Raw genomic sequence first — 15,238 nt, 5'->3', positions numbered from 1 at the left:
CCATCTTCATCAACACAGACCCAAGACCCTCGCGAGGGGCCAAGCCTCGTGGGGCGGACAACACGGAGCTTCCTCAGGCACGGCCTCATCAAGCTGGCTCGCAAGGCGGGGTACCTCACGATGTGCCCGTGACGCAAGCCATGACGACCAAGGGTGCCAGGCGGGCGTCAGCCCGTGCAGTGTCCTCCTTTCCTCTTTGTTGCAAAGGGAGCAAGCGCAGGCGAGAGCATCAAGCAAAGGCACCCGTTTCGGTGCAACGAGACCAAGACCAGCCCAACGGCAGGGAGGAAGTCATTGTGGAGCCCAAGCCATCGTCACCACCAGAGCCTTTGGCAGGCGTGGACCAACTTTAGTCAGGATAAGTGTACCAGATGTCCCCCTCAAAATGGCCAATTGTTGGCGCCCTTCCCGCTCAATATTTGGGAAGAGGCCCAGGGCCTTTGCCTATAAATAGGACTAGCCACCCCCAGGGTAGCGGGGAGAGAAATCAGAGAAAGAATCGAGAAGAAAGAGAGAGAAGGGTGACTGAACTCCTCCTAGCAGTTCGTCGCCCCAGCCAAGAACAGACCCTTGCGAGGCTGTTCTTCCTTGTATTACTCATCATCATCAGCCCAAGAGGCAATCCACCACACCACACACTGGAGTAGGGTATTACACCACAACGGTGCTATTCTTTCCATAGCTTAGATCTTAGCGAGGCGGAGGGGTGCAGGTAGGTAGAAGGCGAAATCTCCGCGCGCACCCCAGTGTTTGAACCTCAAGGGTCTGCCGGAACCCGAAATCCGACATTTGGCACGCCAGGTAGGGGTGCGCCGGAATTTGTCTTCCACCACCCCGTTCTCCTCTGACCATCGCGTCCATGTCTGACGCTCGTCGGGCCCGCGCCGAGCGCCGGGCCGCTCTCGCTTCCCGCGTCGCCCAGATGGCTCCTGTCGGCGGGCGTCCTTGCCGTTCCCCGTCACCTGCCATCAATGCCACCACCGGCCCGGCGGGGGACGAGCGGCAAGCGTCGTCTCAGCATCCGTCCGTGCGGCAAGACGGCCGCACCGCTACTCCCTCGCTCACCCCAGCTGGTTCTTCGTCCCGCACGCTCCGCCGCCCATGGAGGCTCGAGCTGCGCTCACCGCGGCAAACGGGCTCCTGCGCTACCGTCCTGTCGACGACGTCTATGAAGAATGGCTCGACCGCGTCGCCGAGCTCGTCCGTGCCGCAGGGGGATCTCCTGCGCCGTCCGTTCCACTGCACCGCACCCCGCCCCGCGTGGGCGACAAAGCTCCGGCGGCGCCCCGGCCGCCTCCTCCTCAAGAAGGCGCCATGGCTCCAAGGCGCGTGGCCCCTGGGCGGAACCCGCTCCGTCAGGTGCTAGTGCGGCAAGAGCAGACCTGCCAAGAAGTCCCTCGCCCGCAAGAAGCTGCCCGGGCGCTCCCTGCTCCAGCGCGTCACGACCATGCTACTGCTCCCGCGAGCCCTACCCTTCTTGCAACTAATGAAGAAAAAGGGGCCCTTTGAATGGACTGAAGAGGCCGACAAGGCGTTCCAAGATCTCAAGAGATACCTGACCAGCCCTCCGGTCATGGTGGCTCCGCGCCCTCAAGAGCCCCTGGTGCTTTACCTCGCCGCCACTCCCTACTACGCCAGCGCAGCCCTGGTGGCGGTTAGGGAGGAGCGTCGAATCAAAACCACAGCAGCATCCTGGGACAAGGCAAAACAGGAACAAGGAAGGCCCACAGAAACCGCCACCACGACTGAGGAGGATCGGCCGCCGTAGAGGACTGCACCGGAGGCGGGAGAGGCCCCTCTCCCAGATGGCCAGCCTCAGGAGGCCTCATTGCCTCAGGAGGCTCCATGGTCTCCGGAGGGTGCCACCAGCGCTGACGCACCCAACCTTGTTGAGCACCCAGTGTACTTCGTCAGCACGGTGTTGCGGGATGCGAGGGAACGGTACCCTATGCCTCAGAAGCTCCTCCTCGCGCTACTGGTGGCCTCGCTCAAGCTGCGGCACTATTTTCAGGGTCACCGCATCAAGGTCGTCTCGTCATACCCCCTGGAGAGAGTGCTCAGGAGCCCTAACTCAGCTGGAAGGGTCGCTGAGTGGAACATAGAACTGCAAGCGTTTCAGCTCGAATTCAGCATGACCAGAGTCATCAAGGGAGCAGCATTAGCGGATTTTGTGGCAGAATGGACGGAGGCACCAGGCCTCAAGGCCGACGAGGATCGGTCCCTCTCCCCGGGGAGCGAGGCGCCAGAAGGCTGGGTCATGTACTTCAATGGGGCATTCTCCAGGCATGGCGCTGGGGCTGGGGCGGTGTTTATATCGCCCACTCAGGACAAGCTCTAGTACGTTGTACAGCTCTGTTTCCAGCAAGGTGAAAAGGTCTCCAACAACATAGCGGAGTATGAAGGTTTAATAGCAGGCTTGAAGGCCGCAGCTGCCCTGGGGGTGAAATGCCTCACCATGAAGGGCAATTCGCAGCTCCTTGTCAATTTCTCCAACATGGTGTACGAGCCGAAAGATGAGCACATGGAAGCCTACCTTACGGAGGTCCGCAGGATGGAGAAGCAGTTCTAGGGGTTGGAGTTGCATCATGTGCCCCGTGGCACCAATCAGGAGGCCGACGACATCGCCAAACGGGTGTCCAGGCGGTTACCTCAGGAGCTTGGCGTCTTCGAGGAGCGGCTCTTCAAGCCCTCAGCCCTGCCGTCATTGTCAAACACGGCTCAGCCTCGGGAGGAGCTCCCCCAGCCACCTGCCTCGGGAGCCCCGGTCTGTGGCCCGGCCTCAGGAGCACGCCTGCTCCTGATGATGGAACCTCAGGAGGGGTGCTGGATCACGGAGCTCCGGAGTTACTTAACACAAGGGACCCTGCTGGAGAAGGAGGAGGAAGCGGAGCGTGTGGCACGGCAGGCCATGGCATACTGCATCAAGGATGGAGAGCTCTACCGGAAGCGACCAAACGATGTATCCCTGCGCTGCATCTCCAGGGAGCAAGGAAAGGAACTGCTGGAAGATATACACGGCGGAGACTGTGGACATCATTCATCATCACAGACCCTCGTCGGCAAGGCGTTCCGCAGTGGGTTTTATTGGCCCACCACACTCAATGACGCCATCGAACTGGTGAAAGCTTGTGAGGCCTGCCAGTTCCACGCCAAGTAGATCCATCAGCCGGTAGGAGGCCTGCAGACTATACCCCTTTCATGGCCATTCGCAGTCTGGGGGCTGGACATCCTGGGCCCGTTTCCTCGGGCGCCAGGGGGCTACCGCTACCTCTACGTCGCCGTGGACAAGTTCACCAAGTGGGCTGAAGTAGAGGCCGTCCGCACCATCCCCGCGGGTTCCGCGGTCAAGTTCATCAGGGGCATCGTGAGCCGGTTCGGGGTGCCGAACCGCATCATCACAGATAATGGTTCGCAGTTCACCAGTAACCTCTTCAAAACATATTGTGCTAACCTTGGAACGCAGATGTGCTACGCTTTGGTGGCGCACCACCGAAGCAACGGCCAGGCCGAGCGAGCCAACACAGAGGGTCTGAGGGGCCTCAAGACCAGGACGTTCAAGAAGAAGCTGGAGGCCCGCGGCAGAGGTTGGTACGACGAGCTTTAGTACGTGTTGTGGTCCATGCGCACAACCGCGACCAAGCCGACTGGAGAGACCCCGTTCTTCCTGGTCTACGGAGCCGAAGCGGTCCTCCCTCACAAGGTCAGACGTCGCTCCACGCGGGTCCTGGCGTTCGATGAGGCGCAGCAGGACGCCATGTGGGGGATGGACCTCGTGCTGGCGGAGGAACGTCGCCGAGAAGCCGCGCTGCGAGCGGTGAGATACCAACAAGCACTGCGACGATATCACTGCCGCAACATCCGCCCCAGAACTCTCGAGGTAGGAGACCTCGTGCTCAGGCGGGTTCTCTCCAGGGAGGGATTGCACAAGCTCTCTCCCATGTGGGAGGGCCCATTCAAGGTTGTTCATGTTTTCAGGCCCGGCTCCGCGCGCTTGGAGACTCAGGAGGGGGGGCCGGGCCAGAACGCATGGAACATCCAGCACCTCCGGAGGTTCTACCCCTAAAAAGGCCCACAGCCTGTGAAGAAGGCGAATGCCTGTGAAGCTGTCGCGTTTTGGAAAAGGCCCAGAGCCTGTGAAGCTGTCGCATTTTGGAAAAGGCCTAGAGCCTGTGAAGAAGGCGAATGCCTGTGAAGCTATCGCGTTTTGGAAAAGGCCCAGAGCCTGTGAAGAAGGCGAATGCCTGTGAAGCTGTCGCGTTTTGGAAAAGGCCCAGAGCCTGTGAAGAAGGCGAATGCCTGTGAAGCTGTCGCGTTTTGGAAAAGGCCCAGAGCCTGTGAAGAAGGCGAATGCCTGTGAAGCTGTCACGTTTTGGAAAAGGCCCAGAGCCTGTGAAGAAGGCGAATGCCTGTGAAGCTGTCGCGTTTTGGAAAAGGCCCAGAGCCTGTGAAGATGGCGAATGCCTGTGAAGCTGTCGCGTTTTGGAAAGGGCCCGGAGCCTGTGAAGAGGGCAAACGCCCGCGAAGCCTGCTTCCCCCAAGAAAGGCCCGGAGCCTTTGAAGAAGGCCAAGGCCTGTGAAGCTCGCCGCCCGTGACACTCTCACGTAATAATGAGTTGGGGCTGTACACGCCCTGGAGTCTCAGGAGCACCGGCCTCAGGCCCTGGGGCTCCCTCCCACGCCCAGTGGTAGCACTTAGCTCCGCGCTGGTGAGAATACGTCGAAGACTAGATTAGGTGCCGGACGCGGCTTTTTCATTTGCTTTCCGCAGTTGACTTGTTCATTCTCATTCGAAGTTTTATTGAAGCTATTGTCGTCTTTGGCTCATGGTTCTTCGACTTTTTCACTCTCCTGCCTCGATTTCTCTTATGCAAGGCCTCGCGAGGGGGGCAGCCGAGCGCCCTCGCGAGTGTTCCTGCCCTAGTCGTTCAAAGGTTTCGCGACCTGGGTCCATTACAGGAGCACCCCTCCAGTCCGTGCCCCACGGGCACCGCGACACGAACACAGGGCCTGGGTCGGTCGCCCCCCCACAGCTAGGGCCGGGAACTATCCACGCGCGGGCACGTAGCCAGAAAGCATGATAACAGAAGCAAAGCGATGATTAACAGCAATAACCCAAACACGCCCCGCGGGGCTCTGCGCTACTGTCTTTTTACGCAGGAAAAAGGAAAAGAAAGAACAAATCAGGCGCAGCTCGCCTCACACCGGCCTGCAGGGAAGGCTCGAGCTGCCTCTGGGGCTCAGGCAGACTCCCTCTCGCGCTTCACCGAAACGCGACGGCGGGCAGACACGCTACCACCTCCCAAGCAGGTACGGTGGCGTGGAGGCTGACCGCGGCCATCGCTAGAAGAGTCGCCGCCTGAAGAAGAACCGGTGAAGCTTGGGGAACCCTGAGCGCCGCCAATCACACGAGCGTTGTCCTCTCCATCATCGCCGGGGCTGGGTTCCCGACCAAGGTCGTCGTCCTCAGGGCAGCACCCTGCGCGGCGACCATCTTCCCCAAACACCCTCACGTAGAGGGTGGCATCACCGTCAAACTTGAATTGCAGGGTGCACCGACGGCTCAGGCCACGCGCGCGGGCAAACATCTGCCAACCGCGGGTCAAGGCCAGGCTCCCGGCTGCGGAGACCTCCAGTGAAGCCCATGAAGCCCGGCTGCAGCAGCCGTCTGCCTGAAGCCAGAGGCCGCCCGGGGCACCGACCGGGAGCTCGCCGAGGAGGAAGCGAGGAAGTTGAAGCCGGGTGCTAGTCGGCTCCGCCGACCACACAACAAACTCCGGCAGTACCTCTACAGTGCGAAAGCGCAGCCTAGGGGGAGGCGCGACCGAAGCGCGCCCCCCGGCCGCAGTAGTCCGCCCGTCACCGTGCTGGAAATCGTCTCCACGGCCGCCAGGAGCTGCCGTGGTGGCCACAGGATGTTTGCGAGGGCGCCCTCGGCCGCGCTTGTGCGGGGGAGAGGCAGGCTCAACCTGGCGAGCCTTCCCCTTCTCTGTGGCCGAGAACCTCCTCGAAGGGGCCATGATTAAGAAGGAGAAGCAAGGGGGAATGAACTGGAAGGGCGCGCGCTGATCCGTACTTATAACCGGCGAGGGCCAACCGTCGACCCCCACGATCGCAGGTAATCATGACCCGCTTTGCGTGTAGGGACTTGTCCAATCCGTGCAGTTGCCGAGACGTCATGGGGAAGTGGAGACTCCCACGTCCAATCAACCGCCACGCGGCACCCAAGGCCGCAGGCTGTTAGGGCCCGCGGCGCTTCTCACTTGCCCTTTCGCCTCCCTGCACGGCCATGTCCGGGCGCACCTTGGGCCCGGGGGCTACTGTCGGCGTTCTGGGAACGGGGGTCCCCAGACTTGCCTACCTGCGGCCTGCGGCGTGGCTCGAGGGGGGGCCCAGCACGGCCCATCTTCATCAACACAGACCCAAGACCCTCGCGAGGGGCCAAGCCTCACGGGGCGGACGACACGGAGCTTCCTCAGGCACGGCCTCATCAGGATGGCTCGCGAGGAGGTGGAGATATCAAGGCGGGGTACCTCACGATGTGCCCGTGACGCAAGCCATGGCGACCAAGGGTGCCAGGCGGGCGTCAGCCCGTGCAGTGTCCTCCTTTCCTCTTTGGTGCAAAGGGAGCAAGCGCAGGCGAGAGCATCAAGCAAAGGCACCCGTTTCGATGCAACGAGACCAAGACCAGCCCAACGGAAGGGAGGAAGTCATTGTGGAGCCCAAGCCATCGTCAGCACCAGAGCCTTTGGCAGGCGAGGACCAACTTTAGTCAGGATAAGTGTACCAGATGTCCCCATCAAAATGGCCAATTGTTGGCCCCCTTCCCGCTCAATATTTGGGAAGAGGCCCAGGGCCGTTGCCTATAAATAGGACTAGCCACCCCCAAGGTAGCGGGGAGAGAAATCAGAGAGAGAATCGAGAAGAGAGAGAGAGAGAGAGAGAGAGAGAGAGAGAGAGGGAGAAGGGTGACTGAACTCCTCCTACCAGTTCGTCGCCCCAGCCAAGAACAGACCCTCGCGAGGCTGTTCTTCCTTGTATTACACATCATCATCAGCCCAAGAGGCAATCCACCACACCACACACTGGAGTAGGGTATTACACCACAACGGTGGCCCGAACCAGTATAAACCCTGTGTCTCTTGTGTTGTTCTTTCCATAGCTTAGATCTTAGCAAGGCGGAGGAGTGCAGGTAGGTGGAAGGCGAAATCTCCACGCGCACCCCAATGTTTGAACCTCAAGGGTCAGCCGGAACTCGAAATCCGACAACCGTGTCCTCAATAAATCCATAGGACTTATTGAGGAGATATGTAACGTGGAGTTTGATGAGAATAACGATTCCCAAGTGGAGCAAAGTGGCACTTGTGATGTAGATGATGAAATTCCTCCCCAAGCCATAAGAAGAATGGGTGTTGGCTTTATCCTACCCATTGAGGAACCCCTTGTGGCCGAAGGAGAAGGACAAAGCTCCAGTCAAGTGGAGCCATCACCAACCCAAGGCCCACACGCTTCCGAAGAACAACATGAAGGCCATCATCCTCAAGAACATGACCAAGGGTAAGATCACGCTCAAGATGGTGTTGACACATCAAGTGATGCCCAAGGTCAAGTTCTCTCCTCCGAGCAAGTTCAAGAACAAGAACAAGCTCAAGACAACGCTCAAGATGATCAAGTGACCACTCCCCGTCTCACCCCCGAGGAGGAATTAGAGCGTCGTGCCGCCAAGGTTGCTTCCAAGCTCTCCACCAAGGATCATCTCATGACGAATGTGCTTGGAAGCTTAAGAAAGGGGGTAAGCACTCGTAGACAATTAGCAAACTATTGTGAGCATCACGTGTTTGTCTCTTGTGTGGAACCCCACAAGGTCTATGAGGCGCTAGAAGATCCGGATTGGCTCAATGCCATGCATGAAGAACTCAACAACTTCGAGCGCAACAAATTGTGGAGATTGGTGCCAAGACCGACGGGGAACCACAATGTCATTGGAACCAAGTGGATATTTAAGAACAAGCAAGATGCGCATGGGATTATCATTCGCAACAAGGCTCGTTTGGTAGCACAAGGCTACTCCCAAGTCGAGGGTATCGACTACGGTGAAACCTTTGCTCCCGTTGCTCGTCTTGAATCTATTAGCATGTTGATTTCTTATGCTTCTCATCATAACTTTAAGTTACAACAAATGGATGTGAAGAGTGCTTTTCTTAAAGGTCCCATTAATGAATTGGTTTATGTCAAGCAACCCCCCGGGTTCGAGGATCCCTACTTTCCCGATCATGTGTATCAACTCGATAAGGCACTCTGTCGGTGTCAAAACCGGCGGATCTCGGGTAGGGGGTCCCGAACTGTGCGTCTAGGCCGGATGGTAACAGGAGGCAGGGAACACGATGTTTTACCCAGGTTCGGGCCCTCTTGATGGAGGTGAAACCCTACATCCTGCTTGATTAATATTGATGATATGGGTAGTACAAGAGTAGATCTACCATGAGATCAAGGAGGCTAAACCCTAGAAGCTAGCCTATGGTATGATTGTTGTAATGGAGTTGATTGCCTACAGACTACAACCCTCCGGTTTATATAGACACCGGATAGGGTTAGGGTTACACAGAGTCGGTTACAATGGTAGGAGATCTTGAATATCCGCATCGCCAAGCTTGCCTTCCACGCCAAGGAAAGTCCCATCCGGACACGGGACGAAGTCTTCAATCTTGTATCTTCATAGTCCTGGAGTCCCGCTGAAGGTATAGTCCGGCTACCCGAACACCCCCTAATCCAGGACTCCCTCACACTCTATGGCCTTAAACAAGCCCCACGTGCGTGGTATGACCACCTTACCGAGTTGTTACAAGACCGTAGTTTTGAAGTTGGGCTAATCGACCCCACTCTTTTTACTAAGAAGGTCAAAGGGGAGTTGTTTGTGTGCCAATTATATGTTGATGATATCATCTTTGGTTCCCTAACAAAGCTTTCAATGAGGAATTTGCCGCTCTCATGACCTCAAAGTTCGAGATGTCTTCCATGGGAGAGTTGAAGTTCTTTCTAGGGTTCGAAGTGAAGCAAAGAAGAGAAGGAACCTTCATCAACCAAGCCAAATACACTCAAGACATGCTCAAGAGATTCAAGCTAAGTGATGTCAAGCCGGCTTCCACTCCAATGCCCACCAAGTGCCAACTTGACATAGATCCCAATGGTAAAGCGGTGGATCAAAAGGTATATCGCTCCATGATAGGCTCCTTGCTTTACCTTTGTGCATCTAGACTGGATATCATGTTGAGTGTGGGAATTTGTGCACGGTTTCAAGCCGCACCTAAGGAAAGTCACTATGTGGCGGTCATGCGAATCTTTCGATATTTGGCTCATACCCCAAACTTTGGCTTATGGTACCCAAGAGGAGCAAACTTCAAGCTTGTAGGGTATTCGGATTTTGATTGGGCGGGAGACAAAGTGGATAGGAAGTCCACTTCCGGAGGGTGCCAATTCCTTGATTCCTCTTTGGTAAGTTGGTCTTCCAAAAAGCAAAGTTGTGTGTGTCTCTCATCCACCGAAGCGGAGTATGTGGCGACCGGTAGTTGTTGTGCACAACTCTTATGGATGAGGCAAACTTTAAAGGATTACGGTGTCATTTGTGACAAAGTGCCTCTTTGGTGTGACAACGAAAGTGCCATCAAGATCTCTCTCAACCCGGTGCAACACTTGAAGACGAAGCATATCGAGATCCGGTATCACTTCATCCGGGATCACATTAGGCGAGGAGAGATCGAGCTCAACTATGTCAACACTCATGATAACCTTGCAGATATTTTCACGAAGCCCTTGGATGAAGCAAGATTTCGTGAGTGAAGGCATGCGCTAAATATCATTGATTCGAGCAATGTTGCTTAAACCCATGCACACCCCACCATACTCAACGTGTTGTCTTGTTTAGATGTAGGCATGGACATAGGGGGAGTGATGTTCTCTCAATGAACTCTCCCTCCCCCCATTATGCATAAATTGATCAAGTCTTTCACATTAGCCATGTTTGCTAGTACTTGTGCTTCAAAGGCGAGTTTTGGTCATGGACCCAAGGATAATTCTTCACGGTGCCATACCAATTGACTCAAACATAGGTGGCTACGGCCACCGCCCTCTCTTTGGAGAGGTGGTGTCTCGTGGTTGTTTCGTTTGTCGTGTGCCTTTGTGCCTTTGTGGGTAGCGTGGTCTTGTGGTGTCGTGTTGCCTCGGAGTGTTTGTGCAAAGACCTAGTTTTTTGTGTGCTTCAAACGTGCATCCTCTTGAGCCCACGGTACTATCGCGGCTTGCCACGGTACTACCGCTTTGAGAGGCACGGTACTACCGCGCCACAGCACGGTAGTACCTCTCAGGTGCGGTACTTCGGAAGTACCGAGCGGTACTACCGCGATGGGGCACGATACTACCGCACCGTCGAGGGAGCGTGGGGGTTATGACTCGGGCAGGGGAGTTCCAACTCCCCATACCCATTCACTTGTCTCTCTCCCGACGTCTCTCTCTCTTGCTCAAGAACGGCGCCGGAGGCCCTCGCTGGATCTCCGTCTCTGGCCACTCTCCTCGGATTCCGACCGATGGGATCGTTCCCCACCACTTCCTCTTGCCATGGACCAAGGTTTTTCCCCAAATCCCTCTTTTTCTTGGTTGTTCTCTTGCTTCTAGGTTTTTGGGGAGAAACTTGTTGTTCTTGAGTTTTTAGGCCAAATCTATGCAAGAGTAGGATGTACGAGAGTCGTGTTGTGTAGGAATCATACTTGATATGTTGTCTTGTGGTAGCTTTGTCCAACCGTAGTACCGCCACGGTTTCGCGGGCTTTTCTCAGATTTGAACTTGTTCAGATCTGACGCGGTGCGGTACTACCGTGTCTGATGTGCGGTACTACCGCCCGTCAGGTGCGGTACTACCGTGCTAGCTCATGCGGTACTACCGCTCATCAGACGCGGTACTACCGCGCTAGCTGAGGCGCTAAGCTCATACTACCACTCCTAGATCCGGTACTACCGTGACCTTACACGGTACTACCGCGTCTAAGAGCAGTACTACTATCTTAGTTTCGCAGCACTTGGCAATACTACCGTAGGGGTCAAATCTCTCTCTAGGCAATTATCATGTGTGCTTTCTGCATGGTTTTTTACTTTGTTGTGGTCTTTGCATTCATCCCTCTTGGTTGTCATGGGTGTTTTGTGTTTTTTGTCTCAGGTGGTGGCTCTCGCCGTTCCAATCCCAGTCGTGACACTGGCTCCAAGCATCTACGCAACCCCCAAGATGAAGCCCCAGAGGGCTCCAATGCCCCCAAGCACAATGTCAAGACCACTGCCAGCAAGCAAAAGGAACCTGCTAAGGGCATGGACGAGATTTCAGTCTCTGAGTATGTCGAGCGCCGGAGGATCAATCCCTATGTGAATCCTCGGGCTATGCTCAGAGGCACCGAGTTGTTCTGGACCAAGCAACAGGCTCTCATCTATCTGGATGTGATCAAGAGCAAGTAGAATACCTTCGTGGATGTCAAGTGGATAGATATGCATCACATGCAGAAGGACAATTTTCGTGACTATCTTGGAGAGGCTCTGGACTTGGTGGTGCAGTTTGCTATTGAGCCGGTGATATCCTTTCACCTTGACTATGACCCTGAGCTTATCTGTCAGTTCTTTGCCTTAGTGTACTTTCATCCCGGGGATGAGCGGAGGATGACCTGGATGACCAACGGCCGTCAGCTGTCTTCTACATGGAAAGAGTTCATGGATCTGCTTCACATTCCTAATGACGGGCTTCACACCCCCGTTGGTGTTCGCCCCCATGCCAACTCTGAGTTTGCCAACGAGAACCTGCTTCAGCCTTTCCTTGTTGAGAAGGTGCTCCCCAATGGCAAGTCAACTTGGGTGTTGAACTCCTTTTTGGATATCATGCATCGCATCTTCCGCAACACTCTTTTCCCATGCATTGGTGACAAGGACAAGGTCCATGCCTACTTAGTGGACATGTTGCTCCTGTGTGCAGAGGCACGTTCATCTCAGACTCAACCACTTGATGTCTCACACATCATGTGGTGTGAGCTTCGGTTTGCGGTCTTCACTCGCAAGGTACCTATCTATGGATCGTACCTGTTTCTGCTGCTCTCCACCACTTGGGAGAAGATATACCCTGGTGATGAGTTCCTGGCTCCAGACTGGATTCGCCATGGGTCCATCAGCCTCCGAGTCAAGCCTAACTGGGCTAACACCACTACCCATGCTGAGGCCTCTTCTGCTAGGAGGGCTGCTAGTGAGGAGGAGGCTGCTGCTGAGAATGTTGCTGAGGACCGTGCTGCTAGGTCCACCACACCTTCCTCTGAGCCGTTGTGGGCCAAGAAGCTAAAGGACAAGATGAAGATTCTCACGTGGCTGACAAGGAGAGTCGCCGCCGTGACAAGAAGGTTATGAGGCTCTTTGGAGAGGATGTGTCTGGTGGGTCTGAGGACGTCATCACACCTGAGGCTACCTGGATGTCGAAGCAGGGATATAAGTGGACCAGTTCAGAGGATGACATCGAGGAGACTGTCCCCGCCGCTGAGTCTGACGAGGAGCACGAGGAGCAGTGGGACGCCTTCTCTGCCTGAGCCACCCCGTGTGTGTAGGTGTCCTCTCTGCCTTTTTGGCGTCTTGATGCCAAAGGGGGAGAGAGTGTAGGGATTTGCGTTGTGTCGTGCTTGGTGTGTTTGTTTGCTTTGTCGTTTGGACCTCGTTTGTGCCTCGTTTGCTCTGGTTTGGTTTGTGTCTTCGAGACCTTTCCTTCATATGGTGTAAGACATATGCACCCTATCTATCTTAGTTAACTTATGTCTGTGCTATCTTGGCTAGTGATAGATATGCCTTGTCTCTATAATATAGGGGGAGCTTTGATCCTAGTATGTGTGCCGTGCAGTCCAAAGCACTCATCTAGGTGGCACACATCTAGGGGGAGCCTGTTTATATTCTAGAGAGGAGGGTTTGCGGTTACTTAATATTATTTCCCTTGTGCAAATCCCGTATTGTCATCAATCCACCAAAAAGGGGGAGATTGTAAGGGCATATATATCCCTAAGGTGTTTTGGTGATTGATGACAACACGGTTGCGGACTAATCGTGTGCCTTGAGTATCCCAGACATTTCATCGCTAGGCACAAGACGGTTGGGTGCCCCTCGAAGACTGCTGAAGACGACGTCTTTTCTACGTTTCTTTTTGGTGGATTTGAGTCGTAGGAAAGCCGTACTATTAAGAGGGGGTCCGCGTTGGAAAGGTTTGGGTGGAATCATCACATACACGTCTCCTTCTTGTCCCCTCCTTTTCCCTTGGAGCTTCCTCCGTTTTCTTGCCTCCCTAGTTCTGGCTGTTGTGTTTGGTCGTGGTACTACTGCTCCCAGGAAAGCGGTAGTACCGTAGGCATTAGCGGTAGTACCGTGCGGTGGCGCGGTAGTACCGCAGGTGCCCATGGTAGTACCGCTCCCCTGGAGCCGCACTACCGCTGCCCACCAGGCTAGTACCGCCCCTTCACGGTAGTAGGGGCGGATGTAATTTTTTACATCTGCACCTACCGCGGTAGTCCCGCTTTCGCTCCGCGGTAGTACCGTGCTATGCAGTCAGGCAGTAGTACCGCCCCTCGGCTGTACTACTGTGTCGGGTTTTTGCTACTTCCGTTTCTTTGCGAAAGTAGGCATGGTTGTTCCCTCCCTCCTGGCTAGGGGATTTCTGTCTTGCGGTAGTACCGCACAGAGGTGCGGTAGTACCACGCTTGCGGAAGTACCGCCCTCAGATCCTGTGCGTCAATTTTGTCCTTACTGTCACTAGGGTTGCGGCAGTACCGCGGGCCCGTACGGTAGTACCGCATAGCCGTGCGGTAGTACCGCTTGGTAGCAAGCAGTAGTACCACGCGGCCCTGCGGTAGTACCGCTGGCCAGGCGCGGTAGTGCTGCTGGGCGCGGGCTGGTTGGTGGGTAACGGTTGGATCTTTGTCCTACACTATATAAGGGGTCCCCTTCTTCCCCGTTGACTTACCTCTTCCAACCCCAAGCTCCATTATTGCTTTAAGCTACATTTTCGCCCGATCTCACTCCCTAGCTAATCAAACTTGTTGATTTGTTGGGGAGTGGTTGAGAAAGCCTCGATCCACACTTCCACCAAGATAAATTTGATTTCCCCCACTAATCCCTTGCGGATCTTGTTACTCTTGGGTGTTTGAGCATCCTAGACGGTTGAGGTCACCGCGAAGCCATAGTCCATTGTGGTGAAGCTTCGTGATGTCATTGGGAGCCTCCAATTGAGTTGTGGAGATTGCCCCAACCTTGTTTGTAAAGGTTCGGTCGCTGCCTCCAAAGGCACCAATAGTGGAATCATGGCATCTCGCATTGTGTGAGGGCGTGAGGAGAATACGGTGGCCCTAGTGGCTTCTTGGGGTGCATTTTGCCTCCACACCGCTCCAACGGAGATGTACTTCCTCTCAAAGGGAAGGAACTTTGGCAACACATCCTCATCTCCACTGTCTTCACTCTTGGTTATCTCGTGCCTTTACTTGTGCAAGCTTATTTGTTTCATATTATTTGCTTGCTTGTGTTCCTATCATTGTTGCACCATATAGGTTGCTCACCTAGTTGCATATCTAGACAACCTACTTAGATGCAAAGTTTAAATTGTTAAAGAAAAGCTAAAAATTGTTAGTTGCCTATTCACCCCCCCCTCTAGTCAACCATATCGATCCCTTCACAGGGTTACGAAGAATGGCCCTCCGATGACGATGATTCATGGCGCTCTCCACTTTAGAGTTCGTGACGAACACGTCGTTCGAATCCTCTATGGCAGGACAGTCCAGCGCCGCTCCCGTATCAGCCCCCATTCTTTGGGCGGAGTCCGGAACGTGGCTAGTAGAGGCACGACCGGTCGGATCCCTGGACACAGTCCGGCGGATACTTTTCCTGCTGGAATACGGTGAGTGGCATTTCAGTTGGATGTGACGATCAGAACGGGTATTCTTGAAAAGAAAACCCTTACCTCTTTGATGTGGGATCTGTCATGCTATCGTTGGCCTTCCTCTCCGAAAATGTGCTGGGCGCGGGCACTACTCTCCTCGGAGATGTTTCTGGTGCATGTCGCGGTGCTGAGTGTCTCCCCTTTGAAACATGGAATAAATGTGGTGGGTGAGGCATAGTAAGGGAACCCTCTAGAGGAAAGTACCGGCTAAAATTACTTACGTGCGAAGCAGGAAGGAGGCCGGGGTAATCGGTGA

The sequence above is a fragment of the Triticum urartu genome, chromosome 7, assembly GCF_003073215.2.
Source record: "Triticum urartu cultivar G1812 chromosome 7, Tu2.1, whole genome shotgun sequence".
In the NCBI taxonomy this organism is placed as follows: domain Eukaryota; kingdom Viridiplantae; phylum Streptophyta; class Magnoliopsida; order Poales; family Poaceae; genus Triticum; species Triticum urartu.
The sequence above is the reverse complement of the archived record's forward strand: the minus strand, read 5'-3'. Positions refer to the sequence as shown.